This window comes from Biomphalaria glabrata, chromosome 5, assembly GCF_947242115.1.
Source record: "Biomphalaria glabrata chromosome 5, xgBioGlab47.1, whole genome shotgun sequence".
NCBI lineage: Eukaryota > Metazoa > Mollusca > Gastropoda > Planorbidae > Biomphalaria > Biomphalaria glabrata.
In genome coordinates this window covers 31,218,513-31,241,257 of record NC_074715.1, presented here as the reverse complement: position 1 = coordinate 31,241,257, position 22,745 = coordinate 31,218,513, and the positions used below count along the sequence as shown (strand labels likewise).

At 39.9% G+C, this 22,745-nt stretch overlaps 1 protein-coding gene across 2 annotated transcripts in view; it reads left to right on the top strand.

Annotated features, from left to right (window-relative positions):
* The first annotated feature begins 3,293 nt into the window (after positions 1-3,293).
* LOC106065752 (potassium voltage-gated channel protein Shaw-like) overlaps positions 3,294-22,745 on the top strand; it is a 68,227-nt gene continuing 48,775 nt past the window's right edge. The window contains exon 1 of one of the 2 annotated variants that reach the window (XM_013224662.2): positions 3,294-3,737. The gene's annotated coding sequence lies outside the window, so the exon portion shown is untranslated. Of the gene's footprint in view, positions 3,812-22,745 lie in introns of both variants that reach the window. The other variant, XM_013224655.2, reaches the window with a different exon arrangement.

The following is a 22,745-nucleotide window of genomic DNA, read 5'->3' as shown; positions in this document are numbered from 1 at the left end:
TGAACAGTGTGGTAATGAACATACATTCCTAAGATATCTATATCCCACATTGAAAGCGGGCTGAACAGTGTGGTAATGAACATACATTCCTAAGATATCTATATCCCACATTGAAAGCGGGCTGAACAGTGTGGTGATGAACATACATTCCTAAGATATTTATATCCCACATTGAAAGCGGGCTGAACAGTGAACAGTGTGGTAATGAACATACATTCCTAAGATATCTATATCCCACATTGAAAGCGGGCTGAACAGTGTGGTGATGAACATACATTCCTAAGATATCTATATCCCACATTGAAAGCGGGCTGAACAGTGAACAGTGTGGTAATGAACATACATTCCTAAGATATCTATATCCCACATTGAAAGCGGGCTGAACAGTGTGGTAATGAACATACATTCCTAAGATATCTATATCCCACATTGAAAGCGGGCTGAACAGTGTGGTAATGAACATACATTCCTAAGATATCTATATCCCACATTGAAAGCGGGCTGAACAGTGAACAGTGTGGTAATGAACATACATTCCTAAGATATCTATATCCCACATTGAAAGCGGGCTGAACAGTGTGGTAATGAACATACATTCCTAAGATATCTATATCCCACATTGAAAGCGGGCTGAACAGTGTGGTAATGAACATACATTCCTAAGATATCTATATCCCACATTGAAAGAGGGCTGAACAGTGAACAGTGTGGTAATGAACATACATTCCTAAGATATCTATATCCCACATTGAAAGCGGGCTGAACAGTGCACTATAATACCTTCAGCATTTCCTTGACGCGTATTACCATTTGGACACTTTATACTATATGTTTTATTACATCGTAGCCCAACTATCTGTAAGACGATGGGCTATCGAGATTACAGCCCAGAGTGCATCCCACTCGACCAGGTAGCCCATCCTTCTTCCTGTCTCATGAAATTATACAAAATGTTAATTTGATTTGTGGGCTGAGTGACATAAGCCTCTTGGATAGCTAGCCTGGGGGCTCGTGTTCGAATCCCGACTGGTGCTGAGTTGTGTTTGCTGATCGGCTAAAGGCAGCACTAAGTGAGCTAAGCATGAACACTTCGCAGTTGTACTTATGGTTCTACACTGGTCAATGGATGAAATGACGTTGAAGTCACTGTACACATTGTACACATTGTCATTGAAGCCCATTTTTGTAGTAGATCAAATCCTTCCGGGAACCCATTGCAAACGAAATCTACTTGTTGTCACCCCTAGTCAGCTTGTAGTGAAAACTAGGTCCTACACTTTAGTTCGAATCTCTGAGAGTGCAAAACAAAATGGCTCATTGGTCAAACTTTGAGAAAGACAACGAATGAGTTAATCCACACGCAGTGTAAATGTTTTAGTTTTGAGCCCAAAATCCTGCAATGCTCAGGCTGGACTTAGGTGACAAGCAGGACCTCGTTGTGATCGCAAGCCATTATGCTTTAAATTAGTTGAAATGAACATTTTGTATGAAGGAAGTAAGTTTGGGTTTGTTGTTGTTGAAGTACATAGATCTAGTCGCTGATATTGATGATTTGATTTGATATTGACAAATGTCGACATTGAAATTCTAACTTTTATCTATATGAAAAAAAAACCTGTATTGATTAATAATAATTGCAATGTTTGAGCAAATGTATATTGTTTCATTCTTTCATTATCGATTTTAAAAAGTTAACTTTTAGCTGAACATTTATCCACTGATAATCGGTCCCAAAACAACTTACAGTAGATCCACTAACAATAACAACCATGTAACAACTAACACTAGATCCGCTAAGAACTACCACTAACAGTTGATCCACTAACAGTAGATCTACTAACAACTAACAGTTGATCCACAAACAGTAGGTCTACTAACAACTAACAGTTGATCCACTAACAGTAGGTCTACTAACAACTAACAGTTGATCCACTAACAGTAGATCTACTAACAACTAACAGTTGATCCACAAACAGTAGGTCTACTAACAACTAACAGTTCATCCACTAACAGTAGGTCTACTAACAACTAACAGTTGATCCACCAACAGTAGGTCTACTAACAACTAACAGTTGATCCACCAACAGTAGGTCTACTAACAACTAACAGTTGATCCACTAATAGTAGGTCTACTAACAACTGACAGTTGATCCACTAACAGTAGGTCTACTTACAACTAACAGTTGATCCACCAACAGTAGGTCTACTTACAACTAACAGTTAATCCACCAACAGTAGGTCTACTTACAACTAACAGTTGATCCACCAACAGTAGGTCTACTTACAACTAACAGTTGATCCACCAACAGTAGGTCTACTTACAACTAACATTTGATCAACCAACAGTAGGTCTACTTACAACTAACAGTTGATCCACCAACAGTAGGTCTACTAACAACTAACAGTTGATCCACCAACAGTAGGTCTACTAACAACTAACAGTTGATCCACTAACAGTAGGTCTACTTACAACTAACAGTTGATCCACCAACAGTAGGTCTACTAACAACTAACAGTTGATCCACCAATAGTAGGTCTACTTACAACTAACAGTTGATCCACCAACAGTAGGTCTACTTACAACTAACAGTTGATCCACCAACAGTAGGTCTACTTACAACTAACAGTTGATCCACCAATAGTAGGTCTACTTACAACTAACAGTTGATCCACCAACAGTAGGTCTACTAACAACTAACAGTTGATCCACCAACAGTAGGTCTACTAACAACTAACAGTTGATCCACCAACAGTAGGTCTACTAACAACTAACAGTTGATCCACTAACAGTAGGTCTACTAACAACTGACAGTGGATCCACTAACAGTAGGTCATCTCTCTCCAAATTCACCTAAAAGTATTGTTGTCTTAAGTTTTAAGTCCATTCTAACTTAGATTCTGACAGTCTTTAGTGATGTCACACAAAATGTTTTTCAACGTCATGACATGTCTGAGTCCAGTTGGCCATGTTCAACTTAAGGCATCTGTTGGTAGGACTTACTTAGTCTCCCACAAGACCTGGTCAGTTAGTCTTCAACCAATGGCCAGCATCCATTAGTTGCTCCATCGCCTGGGGCAGTCTCGTGTATTCTGATTCTCCTTTTTCTCTTTTCTATGTTTAGCGTTCTTTCTCTCTCTCTCTCCCCCTCTCTCCGTGTCTCTGTCTTTCACTCTCTCTTTTTCAATTTCTCTGTCACATGTTCTATTTTCATTTCATTCTCAAACTTGCCGTCTGCACGCGACTATTTCTTTCATAGGTTTTTCTTCTTTCTTTAATATTAATTCTTTTTTTTTTTTTTTTGTAGTTGTTTGGTACGCTCTCTCTCTCTCACACCCACATTGTTCTATTACGTTCTCTCTCTTCTCTATTCCTCTTGCTACTCTCTTTCCAACTCACACTCTCACACTGTCGCTCATCTTATGGCCTCTCCTTCCCGAGCGCAGGACGCTGGGGCTTATGCCGCCTCACTCACAGGAGATCGATACGACCCCTACAATCCCGCCGTTTGTTGCCAGATAAAAAACAAGACCAAAAAACCTCTCCCCTTCTTCTTCGTGAAAATCACGGCAATGTAGTGGCTGCTGGTTTGATCCATACACAACTTCATAGGATGCTGCTGCAGTCGCCATGATGACAGTCATGGACGAGTCAAGCCAAAAGACTTAGATCTATAAGTGTGATGTGACGACGTGAGGACTAACTCGGACTACAGCACCAATCTCACATGCAATCGTTGGTGTGTTTGATATTTCCTTTCATTCTATTATCTGGCATTCAATGCCCTACTGGCAAGTGTTGCTGTTCTATTTGGTTAGTTCTTAGCTTCTTCGCTTTGTTTACATTTTGGTTTTAAAGACAATGAATATTTTGTTCACTTTCTTTTTTGTTTTGCAATGAATGTTGTTATCGTTTTTTTTTTCCTCGTAGGTTCATTTATTAGTGTAAGATATTTATATCTTTAATTTGGGTAGCCACAGTGGACTTCGTTATAACATGAACTTCACGTTGATTGTAGACGTTGGCCTTGGTTTTAGACTTCAGAGATACGTTTTGAGGCAGAACTACTAGTAGAGACTAACCACGTATTACTAAGTTATACTTCAGAGATACGTTTTGAGGCAGAACTACTAGTAGAGACTAACCACGTATTACTAAGTTATACTTCAGAGATACGTTTTGAGGCAGAACTACTAGTAGAGACTAACCACGTATTACTAAGTTATACTTCAGAGATACGTTTTGAGGCAGAACTACTAGTAGAGACTAACCACGTATTACTAAGTTATACTTCAGAGATACGTTTTGAGGCAGAACTACTAGTAGAGACTAACCACGTATTACTAAGTTATACTTCAGAGATACGTTTTGAGGCAGAACTACTAGTAGAGACTAACCACGTATTACTAAGTTATACTTCAGAGATACGTTTTGAGGCAGAACTACTAGTAGAGACTAACCACGTATTACTAAGTTATACTTCAGAGATACGTTTTGAGGCAGAACTACTAGTAGAGACTAACCACGTATTACTAAGTTATACTTCAGAGATACGTTTTGAGGCAGAACTACTAGTAGAGACTAACCACGTATTACTAAGTTATACTTCAGAGATACGTTTTGAGGCAGAACTACTAGTAGAGACTAACCACGTATTACTAAGTTATACTTCAGAGATACGTTTTGAGGCAGAACTACTAGTAGAGACTAACCACGTATTACTAAGTTATACTTCAGAGATACGTTTTGAGGCAGAACTACTAGTAGAGACTAACCACGTATTACTAAGTTATACTTCAGAGATACGTTTTGAGGCAGAACTACTAGTAGAGACTAACCACGTATTACTAAGTTATACTTCAGAGATACGTTTTGAGGCAGAACTACTAGTAGAGACTAACCACGTATTACTAAGTTATACTTCAGAGATACGTTTTGAGGCAGAACTACTAGTAGAGACTAACCACGTATTACTAAGTTATACTTCAGAGATACGTTTTGAGGCAGAACTACTAGTAGAGACTAACCACGTATTACTAAGTTATACTTCAGAGATACGTTTTGAGGCAGAACTACTAGTAGAGACTAACCACGTATTACTAAGTTATACTTCAGAGATACGTTTTGAGGCAGAACTACTAGTAGAGACTAACCACGTATTACTAAGTTATACTTCAGAGATACGTTTTGAGGCAGAACTACTAGTAGAGACTAACCACGTATTACTAAGTTATACTTCAGAGATACGTTTTGAGGCAGAACTACTAGTAGAGACTAACCACGTATTACTAAGTTATACTTCAGAGATACGTTTTGAGGCAGAACTACTAGTAGAGACTAACCACGTATTACTAAGTTATACTTCAGAGATACGTTTTGAGGCAGAACTACTAGTAGAGACTAACCACGTATTACTAAGTTATACTTCAGAGATACGTTTTGAGGCAGAACTACTAGTAGAGACTAACCACGTATTACTAAGTTATACTTCAGAGATACGTTTTGAGGCAGAACTACTAGTAGAGACTAACCACGTATTACTAAGTTATACTTCAGAGATACGTTTTGAGGCAGAACTACTAGTAGAGACTAACCACGTATTACTAAGTTATACTTCAGAGATACGTTTTGAGGCAGAACTACTAGTAGAGACTAACCACGTATTACTAAGTTATACTTCAGAGATACGTTTTGAGGCAGAACTACTAGTAGAGACTAACCACGTATTACTAAGTTATACTTCAGAGATACGTTTTGAGGCAGAACTACTAGTAGAGACTAACCACGTATTACTAAGTTATACTTCAGAGATACGTTTTGAGGCAGAACTACTAGTAGAGACTAACCACGTATTACTAAGTTATACTTCAGAGATACGTTTTGAGGCAGAACTACTAGTAGAGACTAACCACGTATTACTAAGTTATACTTCAGAGATACGTTTTGAGGCAGAACTACTAGTAGAGACTAACCACGTATTACTAAGTTATACTTCAGAGATACGTTTTGAGGCAGAACTACTAGTAGAGACTAACCACGTATTACTAAGTTATACTTCAGAGATACGTTTTGAGGCAGAACTACTAGTAGAGACTAACCACGTATTACTAAGTTATACTTCAGAGATACGTTTTGAGGCAGAACTACTAGTAGAGACTAACCACGTATTACTAAGTTATACTTTCCATTGACATATTGATCCCAATAGTTACTTTCTAACTTGATAATCTATATTATTAATCTCTATTTCACTCATCAAAGCTTTACACAAACACACCCACACACACATACATACCATCTTTTATTTTCTATGAAATTATCGTTTATGTTCTTGGCTATGACTATTTCCTAAGCTTAAGACAAAATGTTTATTGACACTTTGAAAGGTTTAAATAAACTCTCCTTTTAAAATGTGTTACGTAATTGCTATATGCTGTTGTTACAAGTTGTATAATTTGTATTTCTCCCACACAAGTTGTAACACATGAATCGTTTCGGTTTGAACCTACTTCTTCAATACAAAAATCTACGGCGTTTGATAAGGAGCTTACGTTAGCAAAATCTGGGTTTATGTCAATCACTTTTTCTTACCATTTTTGGAAATGAAACAGATATAATAAGAATTGACCAGTGGTTGCGATTTATTTATTTTTTTTGAGATGCACTTCCTGTAATAATTTATATTTGGTTAAAATAATGGTCAGCATCCCTGCACACACACACACACACACACACACACTTATTCACACAGACACTTATTCACAAACACCCACAATGAAAAAAAATTGAAACAGTACTACATAGTTATAGAATTCATCTCATAGCATATCAATTGAAAACATAAACTTTATTCTTTATACAGAAGTTTCTCTTATGTTTCTCACAACCATCTTACAAATGTAAAGCCAGTTTATCTGACAAATGTAAAGCCAGTTTATCTTACAAATGTAAAGCCAGTTTATCTTACGAGTGTAAAGCCATTTTATCTTACCAGTGTAAAGCCAGTTTATCTTACCAGTGTAAAGCCAGTTTATCTTACCAGTGTAAAGCCAGTTTATCTTACCAGTGTAAAGCCAGTTTATCTTACCAGTGTAAAGCCAGTTTATCTTACCAGTGTAAAGCCAGTTTATCTTACCAGTGTAAAGCCAGTTTATCTTACCAGTGTAAAGCCAGTTTATCTTACCAGTGTAAAGCCAGTTTATCTTACCAGTGTAAAGCCAGTTTATCTTACCAGTGTAAAGCCAGTTTATCTTACAGGCTAATAACAATAAATGACTTCTAAATTCGCTTAGCCCCCCCTCTCCTTTCCCCCATCTCCACTCACACACACACACACACGATTCTAATTTTGAACTAATGCATCCATGCCGTGTTGAACTAAGTATCTGCTTGGCAAAGAAAGGTTTCAAAATGCACGGGGAAAGGGGGAGAATAAGGTTCAATCTTTAAACTCTAGTCGGACTCGTGGTTGCTCTCTACGCGCTATGCCATATATACAGGTCGAGGAAGTAGATTTCAGTCATTCAGAAAAAAACTTTGCCTATTATCGACCACTTCAGCTAGAGGAAGGTTTCCCTAGATATCTTTTGGGCCGATGATGTAGCGGTCATCTGTTTCTCGTAGCGGTCTATAGGAGTGGACAGCACAAAATCCAAGCGCTTTTCTTTTCCCTTACAAAATGTATGTTACAAATTAAAATTATAATAATACTAATAATCTTCATTATCCATGAGGATACATATTGTGTTACAATTCAATCTGTGCATTACACATCACAACATGCCTGACTTTAGTTGGGGAAAGTAAAGGCAGTTGGTCGTTGTGCTGGCCACATGAAACCCTGCTCGTTACCCGTTGGCCAAAGAAACAGATGACCTTAACATCATTTGTCCTATAGACCACAAGGTCTGAAAGAAAACTTGACATAAAACAACAGCATGACTACAGCCAACGTTTCTGGGCCTATACAGGTCTTACCCTACACGTTTCTGGGCCTATACAGGTCTTACCCTACACGTTTCTGGGACTATACAGGTCTTACCCTACACGTTTCTGGGACTATACAGGTCTTACCCTACACGTTTCTGGGACTATACAGGTCTTACCCTACACAATGCCAGATGTTTAGTTTTGAGGATGGGATTGTATTGCATAGAATTCAAAATAATCACATCATACGGGAGTTGAACTCTTTCCCTCTGTTCTTAAGTCTAGATTGCTTGTGTTTTTTTTGAAAAAAAAAGAATGTAAGCTGTAGCTTTGCGTTGGAGAAAGTCTGAAGTTGTTGTTCTTGTTTCGCAGCCCAATTCAGTTTCTCCCCCCTGGATTAATTGATTAATGGTGGTGTATAACGGGCGTTTTCCCACGACAGATCTGGTCAGTATCGATAGTGTCATTGACACTGAGTCAGGGAATCGACAGCTGGTCTGTATCGATATTGACATTTGAAGAGATCTAACCGAATGCAAGGATACATACTAGGATTAGAGAGTTTGTTTCCAGTGTATTTGAAAGAATTTTAACTGAGAAATCCCCTTTTTAAATTGAAGTCTTCAATACACCAAAAATATATAGACATCGCAGTTATCTTATTGATATAAATAATTGTTGTATTTACAGTTGTAAGTTCCCTATACATGGTCGTAGACTTGACCGAAAACGAAATGCTTAGAATAGTTTCTCCTCCACGGAAACGGAAACTAAACAAGATAAACAAAAACAGTTATAAGTCGCTTTGTGTCTAATAAAAAAGAATGTTTAAAAATTATACTCGAAAAAAGTAACTATAAACGTGTAGTGTGTGCTCTGACTCTTAGTAACAAACGCACCAAGTGCGCTCAGTACATAGTACTTGTTGGTCTTCTCTCCTCTCTACATCAAAGGAGTTTACTAAAGCTCATGAAATGTGAATATTCCTTTCGTATGAATCTCTCTGCTCTATTGTGTGTCTCTGCTCTATTGTGTGTCTCTGCTCTATTGTGTGTCTCTGCTCTATTGTGTGTCTCTGCTCTATTGTGTGTCTCTGCTCTATTGTGTGTCTCTGCTCTATTGTGTGTCTCTGCTCTATTGTGTGTCTCTGCTATATTGTGTGTCTCTGCTCTATTTTGTGTCTCTGCTCTATTTTGTGTCTCTGCTCTATTGTGTGTCTCTGCTCTATTTTGTGTCTCTGCTCTATTGTGTGTCTCTGCTCTATTGTGTGTCTCTGCTCTATTGTGTGTCTCTGCTCTATTGTGTGTCTCTGCTCTATTGTGTGCCTCTGCTCTATTGTGTGTCTCTGCTCTATTGTGTGTCTCTGCTCTATTGTATGTCTCTGCTCTATTGTGTGTCTCTGCTCTATTGTGTGTGTCTGCTCTATTGTGTGTCTCTGCTCTATTGTGTGTGTCTGCTCTATTGTGTGTCTCTGCTCTATTGTGTGTGTCTGCTCTATTGTGTGTCTCTGCTCTATTTTGTGTCTCTGCTCTATTGTGTGTGTCTGCTCTATTTTGTGTCTCTGCTCTATTGTGTGTCTCTGCTCTATTGTGTGTCTCTGCTCTATTGTGTGTCTCTGCTCTATTTTGTCTAGTTTGTGACTGTTCCAAACAGAGAATGCATTCAATTATTAGACTAATTATGGGATACTTAATTAAATTTGTACTGTCTTCATGGGTTCGCGTTTAAACACCCGCAATTGGTAGTGTCTTTGGGGCTTTGTGTTTAAACACCTACTTGATTATATTGATAGTGACTTCATTAGTTTGTGTTTATAGACACCTTATTGATTATATTGATAGTGACTTCATTAGTTTATGTTTATAGATACCTAATTGATTATATTGATAGTGACTTCATTAGTTTATGTTTATAGACACCTAATTGATTATATTGAGATAGTGTCTTCATTGGTTTATGTTTATAGACACCTAATTGATTATATTGAGATAGTGTCTTCATTGGTTTATGTTTATAGACACCTAATTGATTATATTGAGATAGTGTCTTCATTGGTTTATGTTTATAGACACCTAATTGATTATATTGAGATAGTGTCTTCATTGGTTTATGTTTATAGACACCTAATTGATTATATTGAGATAGTGACTTCATTGGTTTATGTTTATAGACACCTACTTGATTATATTGATAGTGTCTTCATTGGTTTATGTTTATAGACACCTACTTGATTATATTGATAGTGTCTTCATTAGTTTGTGTTTATAGACACCTAATTGATTATATTGATAGTGTCTTCATTGGTTTGTGTTTATAGACACCTAATTGATTATATTGAGATAGTGTCCGTCGGATCATGTGCCTTTATCAACACGTTGTTTTTACTTGGCAATGTTTGTGTTAGCATTGTGTGGTGGTGTGCTGTGCAGGTCACAGATAGTCTGTGAGCCGCGTGCTCCTAGGTTCACACTTACTTTTAACTAGCTCCAGTGTCCAGTTTGAAATATTGATCAGCGTCTGGAGTAGGAGAAAAATGTTTCCTGCAGGCTGTAAGTGGTAGGGAGAACTCGTCCTCTACTCGCGTTGGATATCTCTCTCCTCTTCCTCGTTATTTCTTTTCTGCTCTCGTTGTCTCTCTCTCTCTCTCTCTCTCTTCATCTTTCTCTCTTGTCCTCTTTCTTTGAGTTTTTTCCCTTCTTCCGCTATCTTTCTGTCTCTTCCTCTAACTCTCTCTCGCTCTCCATCATCTTGTTTTCTCTTCTATCCTCCTCTACCATCCTTCAGTTGTCATGGTTTGCTGGAGATGTCACAACAGCTTTGCACACGCTGCCAACTTTGTGGATTTCTCCCTCTTCCACTCCATGACTCACGCTTCAAATAAGGAGACACAAATTGAACGTGTCCTCAAATGTCACGGTGTTAAACATACAGTTTAAACACCCACACGTGCCAACAGACGCACGCGCACTGAGTAAACACACTATCAGCGTATACAGCTCACACTTCAAACACACACACACTGTACATATCCCTTCCTGGTACACGTAAGTAGAAACACGTCATTTCTCGAGCTCCTGCTGCTCGGCGAGGAGCAGACACACACGTTGAGGAGACTCATTGATGGAGCACTGAATTGTTGCCCTTTATTTGTCTAGCCTTTAAATTAAATTTGACAGACAACTCTGACATCAAGTGGAAATCACACACTGTTTCCATTAAATGTCATAAAGGCATAAAAAAAAATGTTCGTTTGTTTTTTTTTTTAACTATATTCTCTTAGAGTTACTTAAATGAGAACAAATACATTTCTTTTAATACCAAAGGGAGTCACCGAGAGTCCATAACTTAAGTGTAAAAAAAAAAAAAAAAACACGGAATTTTAATTGAACTCCAAAAGACAATGAAAACATTCTGTACTTTTGTACATTTCAGTCTTCTAAAATTGATGTTCGATTTAAAACAAGAAAAACATCTTCAAAATACATTTGACCTCCATCATGTGACTTGTACTTACAATAAAAATGTAAAATGTTTTTTTCCAAACTCGTACTTGTGATTCTATTGACGGTCTGCTCCTTTTACGAACGACGATATCCACTCGACCAGCGGGCAAGGTATAAATGACTAGTGTATTTAATGGTACTTCAGATTTAAAACTCTCAAAATCAGAATCTAGATTGTAATGTATATTAGATTTACGTAAAATACAAGCAAAGCTTAAAGAATCTATCAATGAACTTTAAATTTAATTAACAACTCAGTTATCGGTACACTACGGCTGACTACGCCATGTTGTTGTTTTTTTTTTATTTGTTTTTTCTCATAACTAATGAATGTTCCATTTCAAAACAATGGAACATTTTTAATTTATTAAACTCTTGAATAAATAATGCCTTACATTCGGAAATTCCCTAATGCGATATTCCTTTCAAAACCGATGTTGGATTTTGATCTAGGTCTAGTTCTCAAGCCTAATTTAAATCTATTTCTTGTTACGTGGAAAAATTGTGAAGGTGAAACTAAGTTTTCCTAGTGTGTGGCCAATGACCTAGTCATTCTTTTCTTAGCGACATACATCAACAGTTACACTTACAGGAAAATTGTTAGAGCTATTTTTGAGATCAGCTTTCCATGTTCTTGGTTCAAGGCTCCGTGAAGTTCTGACTTGCCACGAAGATTGTTTTTTCAGATTCTATTTTGTTTTGAAAAGTGTATTGCCTTATCTCTGTATATGTATCAGTCACTCACCTTCAGCTTCTATTTTGTTTTGAAAAGTGTATTGCCTTATCTCTATACAGGTATCAGTCACTCACCTTTAGATTCTATTTTGTTTTGAAAAGTGTATTGCCTTATCTCTGTACATGTATCAGTCACTCACCTTCAGATTCTATTTTGTTTTGAAAAGTGTATTGCCTTATCTCTGTACATGTATCAGTCACACACCTCCAGCTTCTATTTTGTTTTGAAAAGTGTATTGCCTTATCTCTATACAGGTATCAGTCACTCACCTTCAGCTTCTATTTTGTTTTGAAAAGTGTATTGCCTATCTCTGTACTTGTATCCCTCACTCCCCCCCCCCCGGGCCTCTTTTTTTTTTTCAATAAGAGTGATTTTTCATAATTTAAACTTGTTCTATTTATCCTCCCACTCTCAAGCAGATTGTCCAACAACTTTTCAGTCACTTTATTCTCTTATTTAATCTCAATTTCGTCTTCCTTGAATCTAGATTTTATAGAACCACATGACAAAATAAAGAAACAGTAGACAATTACTTACACAACTGCGGGACAGACAAGCTTGGCAATTTTCTTTACTCTTATCATAACTCTTGAAGAATACTTAGTGTCTAATTAAACAAAAATACACTCTCTTAAATAGCTGTTTGTAATCATAGCAAATTAAAGTCCGTTTATTTATCTAAGAAAACTTTTGAAATACAAATACAAACATGAAGTGATAGAGTGACACGTTGACCTTTCTTAAGTAGGTCACGTTCTTTTTGATTCTCACCTACACTCTTGGGGCTCTACATGTGATCTGTTGATTGTCTTTTTCTGTTCCTCTCTAACTTTTGCTTTGCATAGAAGCTCTTTCAATGTCCATTATTTTAAGTTATCTTTCCATTGCTTTCTCTGTCTGCCTCTTCTTTTTCTTGGTACTGTTCCCTGAAGGAAGGTGGTTTTTGCTAGCCTAAGGACCTAATGATATGGCCTTAAAGTTTAATTTGCGTCTTTTCTTTCAGTTAGAAACCACCCCCCCCTCCCGTCTCAAAATAATTTTGTTTCTTCCTTTTACTCACTCTAACTTATGCCATAGTTGTGATCTTGTAGCGCTGCCTTTTCCCTAAACCAAGGGTTCTCAACTAAGAGCACTGACAGTATGAACCATGTGTTACATGTTCTACGTCATACTTTTTTTTTAAATAGTCACATAAGTATGCAATATAAAAATGGTGAATAAGAAATAGAAAAGTAAATAAATGCATGTCACAAAGATGCAATATTATGTGTTTATAATGTAATCATAATGAGAACTATTTATTTCAAGACAATAATGACAATTGTTTCATAATGAAACCTAAAACTTTGGCAAAGTATATCAAATGTTTACATTAAGTAAACTGTTTTAGAACATTATGAGAAGCACAGGAACAAATTCATCTGATTTTTACGGTTAGGGTCGCCTCAAAGTGGATAATCGTAAAAAGAGGGTCGCCGACATAAAAAGGTTGAGAACCGCTGCCCTAGATAGTAAAACTGCAGTACAGTACTATGTGGTCCAGAGGACAGGGACGTGATTCAAAGTGGACATCTTCACCAATCCCTTAGCCGGTTGGGGCACCACACAAAATATGTTTACTGTCTTTCTCCATTCCTCTTTTGCCTTTGATAGAATCTCTTTTCAAATTTGGCTTTTAGGAGAAATCCTAGCCAGCTGTCTGTCAATGTGATAAATGTGCACATTGCTTTGAACAACAGTGAAGCGAGCAGGCATTTTTTAAAATGTATTTACATTTTGCGGAGTTGAGGTCAGTGTTAACGCTTGATTAAGCGACATGTTAAGTACGCCCATCAGTCTACGAAGGCCGAGGATCTACGAAAGTTCTTTACATGCCCTCGTCCGAGTCCAATTGATGAATTGGATCAACGAGGCACTGGCAGCAGCAAGAAACCAAAGCCTGTTGGTACCGCAGTCACTGCTGCAACTGCTGTTTTTTTTTAATCTAATAAGCACAATAGTAACAACTCTCATACCTTGAGTAATCATTTATTGATTAGATTCTAAATAGAAATGAGTTATGAAGCAGCTATGTGAATTATTTTTTTAAAAAGAAATATTGAATCAAAGAAGTTTTCTTTCTTCTTAAATCTTATTGATCATGTAAAAACATTATCCTCTTCAGAGTGCACATAAAGATTAGGTTCATCTGGTCGATTTCAGTTTCCTTTTTCAGCCCCCCCTATCCTTCCACAACCATTCTCTCGGTTTGTCTCTCTCCTCCAGCCCGTCGTATTCATCTCTTTTTCTTTCTTTAGGCTCTATCTCTCACTTTCTCTCTATCTCTCTCTCCCTCTCTTTCTCACACACACTTTCTCTCTCAGATTCTTTCGCTGATCAGTTTTTTCGCTCTATCTCTATGAACTAACCTGATTATCAATAAAGTGGAATTCAAGTCTAATGGATGACATCGTCTCGGGAACAGATAATTGACACTGTCTATTGGTTTAGTTTTGTCTAATTGTGTCAACGCGAGGTTAAGAATTGTTTATTCATTTCCAATCCCCATTGATGTCTAAGTGGTGCCAATAAACTGTTAAGTAGTTGGTTTGATTATCTTAACAAACTGTTGACACTGTTAAGTAGTTGGTTTGATTATGTTAACAAACTGTTGACACTGTTAAGTAGTTGGTTTGATTATGTTAAAAACTGTTGACACTGTTAGGTAGTTGGTTTGATTATGTTAACAAACTGTTGACACTGTTAAGTAGTTGGTTTGATTAAGTCTATACAAGTAATAGACTCTAACACTTCTCCTCATGTACCTATTTGAACATTTTATGGGCACCCTAGTCAGTGAGACAAATGTAACTCTTGAAAGACCTCAATAGGATGCATTCACCAGACGTAGATGCCCAACTACGATTATAATTGGTCGTAATGGGGCCATTGAAGGGAATGTATATTTTCCGCCTTTTTCTGCACCTGACGTTATCTCCTCCTGCGAGCGACAACATGCCGTGATTTCCTCTCATTTATCTCTATCACCACCACGGTGGTTCATGTCATACGTTTGATTAGATTAACATATCATTAATATCTCAGCAGTGGTCGCTCAGCAAGTGAGCATACTATATACATTTGTCATGCTGATTTTGACCAATCAGCATTGAAATGACCTACTCTGCAAGTAGGGTAATGGCATATTGCCTGACAAGACCTCTATTTTTTTTATTTTTTTTATTTTATTGGTCTACTGTTTAGCTCTACCATCAACATCCTTCGAATTAAAAAAAATGTTTTAAGTTTCTTTTACCACTAAGAACCAGTATAGAGTAAAGTGCTAAACGTACAAGATTGGTTGGTTGGCAAATTATTGAGATGTGCTAATAAGTTAGACAAAATTGTACAAATGTGTTCGAATGCCGTTAGTGTGACCATGGCTATATCTGTCCAAGTGCTTATGCATTGGTCAAGTGGCTGTTTGCTATTCAAATTGTTTTGTTGCTATTCTGAGAAAAAACTATTGTTTTGTTTCGGCTAATTCATAGACAGCAGACGATTTTCAAAATAGAGCTTCGGATGTCAATCCAAAGGTTTGCTGTTTAAATACTAACTTATTTTACTGCAGACTTGACTCTTAATTCATTATAAAACAACAGAAAGTGACTAGAAAAATGTAACTTAAGTTTGAGGTGAATGTATCACAAGGAGCCCCCCCCCCTCCAACAGATTTGTGTTTGTGACCTCGACTTCTGCTGCCATGTACTCACTTCAAGGTGTACATCTCTGCTGCCATGTACTCACTTCAAGGTGTATATCTCTGCTGCCATGTACTCACTTCAAGGTGTACATCTCTGCTGCCATGTACTCACTTCAAGGTGTACATCTCTGCTGCCATGTACTCACTTCAAGGTGTACATCTCTGCTGCCATGTACTCACTTCAAGGTGTATATCTCTGCTGCCATGTACTCACTTCAAGGTGTACATCTCTGCTGCCATGTACTCACTTCAAGGTGTACATCTCTGCTCCCATGTACTCACTTCAAGGTGTGCATCTCTGCTGCCATGTACTCACTTCCAGGTGTACATCTCTGCTGCCATGTACTCACTTCAAGGTGCTCATCTCTGCTGCCATGTACTCACTTCAAGGTGTACATCTCTGCTGCCATGTACTCACTTCAAGGTGTGCATCTCTGCTGCCATGTACTCACTTCAAGGTGCTCATCTCTGCTGCCATGTACTCACTTAAAGGTGTGCATCTCTGCTGCCATGTACTCACTTCAAGGTGTGCATCTCTGCTGCCATGTACTCACTTCAAGGTGTACATCTCTGCTGCCATGTACTCACTTCAAGGTGTACATCTCTGCTGCCATGTACTCACTTCAAGGTGTACATCTCTGCTGCCATGTACTCACTTCAAGGTGTATATCTCTGCTGCCATGTACTCACTTCAAGGTGTACATCTCTGCTGCCATGTACTCACTTCAAGGTGTACATCTCTGCTGCCATGTACTCACTTCAAGGTGTACATCTCTGCTGCCATGTACTCACTTCAAGGTGTGCATCTCTGCTGCCATGTACTCACTTCAAGGTGTACATCTCTGCTGCCATGTACTCACTTCAAGGTGTACATCTCTGCTGCCATGTACTCACTTCAAGGTGTACATCTCTGCTGCCATGTACTCACTTCAAGGTGTGCATCTCTGCTGCCATGTACTCACTTCAAGGTGTACATCTCTGCTGCCATGTACTCACTTCCAGGTGTACATCTCTGCTGCCATGTACTCACTTCAAGGTGCTCATCTCTGCTGCCATGTACTCACTTCAAGGTGTGCATCTCTGCTGCCCTGTACTCACTTCAAGGTGTACATCTCTGCTGCCATGTACTCACTTCAAGGTGTGCATCTCTGCTGCCATGTACTCACTTCAAGGTGTACATCTCTGCTGCCATGTACTCACTTCCAGGTGTACATCTCTGCTGCCATGTACTCACTTCAAGGTGTACATCTCTGCTGCCATGTACTCACTTCAAGGTGTACATCTCTGCTGCCATGTACTCACTTCAAGGTGTGCCTCTCTGCTGCCATGTACTCACTTCCAGGTGTACATCTCTGCTGCCATGTACTCACTTCAAGGTGTACATCTCTGCTGCCATGTACTCACTTCAAGGTGTACATCTCTGCTGCCATGTACTCACTTCAAGGTGTACATCTCTGCTGCCATGTACTCACTTCAAGGTGTACATCTCTGCTGCCATGTACTCACTTCAAGGTGTACATCTCTGCTGCCATGTACTCACTTCCAGGTGTACATCTCTGCTGCCATGTACTCACTTCAAGGTGTGCATCTCTGCTGCCATGTACTCACTTCAAGGTGTGCATCTCTGCTGCCATGTACTCACTTCAAGGTGTACATCTCTGCTGCCATGTACTCACTTCAAGGTGTACATCTCTGCTGCCATGTACTCACTTCCAGGTGTACATCTCTGCTGAAATGTACTCACTTCAAGGTGTGCATCTCTGCTGAAATGTACTCACTTCAAGGTGTACATCTCTGCTGCCATGTACTCACTTCAAGGTGTACATCTCTGCTGCCATGTACTCACTTCAAGGTGTGCATCTCTGCTGCCATGTACTCACTTCCAGGTGTGCATCTCTGCTGCCATGTACTCACTTCAAGGTGCACATCTCTGCTGCCATGTACTCACTTCAAGGTGTGCATCTCTGCTGCCATGTACTCACTTCAAGGTGTACATCTCTGCTGCCATGTACTCACTTCAAGGTGTACATCTCTGCTGCCATGTACTCACTTCAAGGTGTACATCTCTGCTGCCATGTACTCACTTCAAGGTGTGCATCTCTGCTGCCATGTACTCACTTCCAGGTGTGCATCTCTGCTGCCATGTACTCACTTCAAGGTGCACATCTCTGCTGCCATGTACTCACTTCAAGGTGTGCATCTCTGCTGCCATGTACTCACTTCAAGGTGTACATCTCTGCTGCCATGTACTCACTTCAAGGTGTACATCTCTGCTGCCATGTACTCACTTTAAGGTGTACATCTCTGCTGCCATGTACTCACTTTAAGGTGTACATCTCTGCTGCCATGTACTCACTTCAAGGTGCTCATCTCTGCTGCCATGTACTCACTTCAAGGTGTGCATCTCTGCTGCCATGTACTCACTTCAAGGTGTACATCTCTGCTGCCATGTACTCACTTCAAGGTGTACATCTCTGCTGCCATGTACTCACTTCAAGGTGTACATCTCTGCTGCCATGTACTCACTTCAAGGTGTACATCTCTGCTGCCATGTACTCACTTCAAGGTGTGCATCTCTGCTGCCATGTACTCACTTCAAGGTGTACATCTCTGCTGCCATGTACTCACTTCAAGGTGCTCATCTCTGCTGCCATGTACTCACTTCAAGGTGTACATCTCTGCTGCCATGTACTCACTTCAAGGTGTACATCTCTGCTGCCATGTACTCACTTCAAGGTGCACATCTCTGCTGCCATGTACTCACTTCAAGGTGTGCATCTCTGCTGCCATGTACTCACTTCAAGGTGTACATCTCTGCTGCCATGTACTCACTTCAAGGTGTACATCTCTGCTGCCATGTACTCACTTCAAGGTGTGCATCTCTGCTGCCATGTACTCACTTCAAGGTGCTCATCTCTGCTGCCATGTACTCACTTCAAGGTGTGCATCTCTGCTGCCATGTACTCACTTCAAGGTGTACATCTCTGCTGCCATGTACTCACTTCAAGGTGTGCATCTCTGCTGCCATGTACTCACTTCAAGGTGTACATCTCTGCTGCCATGTACTCACTTCAAGGTGTGCCTCTCTGCTGCCATGTACTCACTTCCAGGTGTACATCTCTGCTGCCATGTACTCACTTCAAGGTGTACATCTCTGCTGCCATGTACTCACTTCAAGGTGTACATCTCTGCTGCCATGTACTCACTTCAAGGTGTACATCTCTGCTGCCATGTACTCACTTCAAGGTGTACATCTCTGCTGCCATGTACTCACTTCAAGGTGTACATCTCTGCTGCCATGTACTCACTTCCAGGTGTACATCTCTGCTGCCATGTACTCACTTCAAGGTGTGCATCTCTGCTGCCATGTACTCACTTCAAGGTGTGCATCTCTGCTGCCATGTACTCACTTTAAGGTGTACATCTCTGCTGCCATGTACTCACTTCAAGGTGTACATCTCTGCTGCCATGTACTCACTTCCAGGTGTACATCTCTGCTGAAATGTACTCACTTCAAGGTGTGCATCTCTGCTGAAATGTACTCACTTCAAGGTGTACATCTCTGCTGCCATGTACTCACTTCAAGGTGTACATCTCTGCTGCCATGTACTCACTTCAAGGTGTGCATCTCTGCTGCCATGTACTCACTTCCAGGTGTGCATCTCTGCTGCCATGTACTCACTTCAAGGTGCACATCTCTGCTGCCATGTACTCACTTCAAGGTGTGCATCTCTGCTGCCATGTACTCACTTCAAGGTGTACATCTCTGCTGCCATGTACTCACTTCAAGGTGTACATCTCTGCTGCCATGTACTCACTTCAAGGTGTACATCTCTGCTGCCATGTACTCACTTCAAGGTGTGCATCTCTGCTGCCATGTACTCACTTCCAGGTGTGCATCTCTGCTGCCATGTACTCACTTCAAGGTGCACATCTCTGCTGCCATGTACTCACTTCAAGGTGTGCATCTCTGCTGCCATGTACTCACTTCAAGGTGTACATCTCTGCTGCCATGTACTCACTTCAAGGTGTACATCTCTGCTGCCATGTACTCACTTTAAGGTGTACATCTCTGCTGCCATGTACTCACTTTAAGGTGTACATCTCTGCTGCCATGTACTCACTTCAAGGTGCTCATCTCTGCTGCCATGTACTCACTTCAAGGTGTGCATCTCTGCTGCCATGTACTCACTTCAAGGTGTACATCTCTGCTGCCATGTACTCACTTCAAGGTGTACATCTCTGCTGCCATGTACTTACTTCAAGGTGTACATCTCTGCTGCCATGTACTCACTTCAAGGTGTACATCTCTGCTGCCATGTACTCACTTCAAGGTGTGCATCTCTGCTGCCATGTACTCACTTCAAGGTGTACATCTCTGCTGCCATGTACTCACTTCAAGGTGCTCATCTCTGCTGCCATGTACTCACTTCAAGGTGTACATCTCTGCTGCCATGTACTCACTTCAAGGTGTACATCTCTGCTGCCATGTACTCACTTCAAGGTGCACATCTCTGCTGCCATGTACTCACTTCAAGGTGTGCATCTCTGCTGCCATGTACTCACTTCAAGGTGTACATCTCTGCTGCCATGTACTCACTTCAAGGTGTACATCTCTGCTGCCATGTACTCACTTCAAGGTGTGCATCTCTGCTGCCATGTACTCACTTCAAGGTGCTCATCTCTGCTGCCATGTACTCACTTCAAGGTGTGCATCTCTGCTGCCATGTACTCACTTCAAGGTGTACATCTCTGCTGCCATGTACTCACTTCAAGGTGTGCATCTCTGCTGCCATGTACTCACTTCAAGGTGTACATCTCTGCTGCCATGTACTCACTTCAAGGTGTACATCTCTGCTGCCATGTACTCACTTCAAGGTGCTCATCTCTGCTGCCATGTACTCACTTCAAGGTGCTCATCTCTGCTGCCATGTACTCACTTCAAGGTGTGCATCTCTGCTGCCATGTACTCACTTCAAGGTGTACATCTCTGCTGCCATGTACTCACTTCAAGGTGCTCATCTCTGCTGCCATGTACTCACTTCAAGGTGTACATCTCTGCTGCCATGTACTCACTTCAAGGTGTACATCTCTGCTGCCATGTACTCACTTCAAGGTGTGCATCTCTGCTGCCATGTACTCACTTCAAGGTGTACATCTCTGCTGCCATGTACTCACTTCAAGGTGTACATCTCTGCTGCCATGTACTCACTTCAAGGTTCTCATCTCTGCTGCCATGTACTCACTTCAAGGTGTACATCTCTGCTGCCATGTACTCACTTCAAGGTGTACATCTCTGCTGCCATGTACTCACTTCGATGGCAGCTCATTGATTTATGCCATTATGTGAGGTATACACTGTTTTTTTTACAAAGCTTTTAATATTAATGTCTGTCTGTCTGTTTGTTTTGGTACAAATCTCGTTATTTCTCCCACTTCCCATTCTCGGATCAAGTTGAAACTTTTAAAAATTATCCATTGTCAATGACAACACATGAATCAGTTTTTAAAAAGTTAATTAAGTATTGGTTAATATTTTTTTATATAGAAAAGGGAATAAATCGTGCAGTACTGAGAGATAATGCACTAAATATGCAGTTCTTTCCCTTATATAAGCATTTTTCAAAACGTATTTTGTACACATTACTTGTTTACTTCCAATGTATAGTTAGTTAGTTCCCCTCCTGAACCACTCTATGTCATCTCTTTGTCTAGCCTTACGTTTCATGATCTAGTGAAGACGTAAGTAGTATTTCAGTGTTTCAGTACGAAAGAGGAAGAGACCACACCTAAGCTTGGGAGTGTGTGTGTGTGTGTGGTATGTGTAAGTGTGTTGGACAGAGAAAACGTGTGGGTGATAAATAAATGTAAAGAAAGAAATAGAAAGATTAAATTAGAGTGTACATAAGAAGCTTTACAGACACAAAAGTGGCTATGTTATTATGTACGAAGCTTAAAGAATCTAGCTGGATAGAGACAAACAGAAGAGAATAGAGACAAAGGCGAGAATAAGAGAAATTCAAGGAGACAGAAGAGTGAAAGAAAACTAACTAACAGAGAGAAGGTCAGATGTAGAGAGAAAGGAGAGAAGGTCAGATGTGGAGAGAAAGGAGAGAAGGTCAGATGTAGAGAGAAAGGAGAGAAGGTCAGATGTGGAGAGAAGAGAGAGAAGGTTAGATGTGGAGAGAAAGGAGAGAAGGTTAGATGTAGAGAGAAAGGAGAGAAGGTCAGATGTGGAGAGAAAAGAGAGAAGGTCAGATGTGGAGAGAAAAGAGAGAAGGTCAGATGTGGAGAGAAGAGAGAGAAGGTCAGATGTGGAGAGAAAAGAGAGAAGGTCAGATGTGGAGAGAAGAGAGAAAAGAGAGAAGGTCAGATGTGGAGAAAAAAGAGAGAAGGTCAGATGTGTAGAGAATAGAGGAAAGAGAGAAGGTCAGATGTGGAGAGAAAAGACAGAAGGTCAGATGTGGAGAGAAAAGAGAGAAGGTCAGATGTGTAGAGAAGAGAGAAAAGAGAGAAGGTCAGATGTGGAGAGAAAAGAGAGAAGGTCAGATGTGTAGAGAAGAGAGAAAAGAGAGAAGGTCAGATGTAGAGAGAAAAGAGAGAAGGTCAGATGTGGAGAGAAAAGAGAGAAGGTCAGATGTGGAGAGAAAAGAGAGAAGGTCAGATGTGTAGAGAAGAGAGAAAAGAGAGAAGGTGAGATGTGGAGAAAAAAGAGAGAAGGTTAGATGTGGAGAGAAAAGAGAGAAGGTCAGATGTGGAGAGAAAAGAGAGAAGGTCAGATGTGGAGAGAAAAGAGAGAAGGTCAGATGTGGAGAGAAAAAAGTGCTAGCGTTAGAG